Here is a 1,152-nt window from a genome sequence, read left to right on the forward strand (position 1 = left end):
CCCCCCGGCTGCCGGGAACCCGGCCCGGAGCGCACACACCCCCGGGGCTTCGTGGGGTGAAGGGGATCTCGGGGTTTGGGGGGGCGAGCAGCTCTGGGAGAGCGTCAGGCCCTCGTCACTGGAGCGGGTGTTGCATTCCCCTTGGGAAGGGAGTCCTCATGCCTGGGTGCCCCTTGGCTTTGCCCGGACAGGGCATTTCTGCCCCTCTTTGCCCGACGTCCTTCAGTGGAGAAGCAAATCTGTTGCCAGCCAGTGCTTTGCTGCTGGGTCTTAGTTAAGACTGAACATTGTCATTTCACAGCTTAAAAGAGCCAGGTCTTACTGTCCCAGGGCTCCAGCAGCAGCAGGGATTTCAGGGAAAAGGACAAGGAGAGTGAACCCCTCGAGGAAGGAGCAGTGCAGGTTGGAAAGGGACAAGGGCAGGTCTGGTTTGGTGCTGCGTGGAGCAAGAGGGAGAGAGATGAGGGTGAGAAATGGTGCCAGGGTGGATTTTTGTTGGAGCATGAGGAGAAAAGTGACAGTAATGGGCAGAGGGGGAGAGTTGGGAAGTAGAGCTGCTTAAAAATGTCAGGGGGCTGCTGATTTGGGCAAAGTCTACACCTGGCAATTCATTGCCAGAAGCTGAAACCACAGGCTTTTGCCTCATGTTTCTGGGTACCCTTGTATATGCTGTGTAAGGTGCTCCCTTTACATGGGAGATCAAAGGTAAAGAACTAACACAAACACAGGTATAACTGGGAGACACCACTAGTTACTGACCCAGCATTAGCAGGAGTAAAATGACACAGCTCCCAGTGTTGCCTGCTGAAACAGGAAATCTTGAGGCAGCCTCGGCATCTGTCCTGGCTTTGAAGAAGGAATGAGCTTGATTGAAAGCTCTTCTGGCTCGCTGAAGTACAAGCACAGATTCATCACAAGCAGGTTTTTCACACCAGGTACTTGTGTTGATACCCAGCTACTCCAGGTAGGTAGGAACAACCCCAAGGAATCCACAGCTAAGACCTGGGAGGCCAAGCTCTCACTTTAAATAGCTCCATCAGCCAGGCTATGCATTGCTCTTGAGATGTTACAGATATGATACAAAGTGGTTTGTTATCCCCCAGGTGAGACACCTAGGAAGTCCTTAACAGCTGTGTGAGTGTGAAGCAGGAA

This window comes from Chaetura pelagica, unplaced genomic scaffold, assembly GCF_000747805.2.
Source record: "Chaetura pelagica isolate M959 unplaced genomic scaffold, ChaPel_1.0 scaffold141, whole genome shotgun sequence".
Taxonomy (NCBI): domain Eukaryota; kingdom Metazoa; phylum Chordata; class Aves; order Apodiformes; family Apodidae; genus Chaetura; species Chaetura pelagica.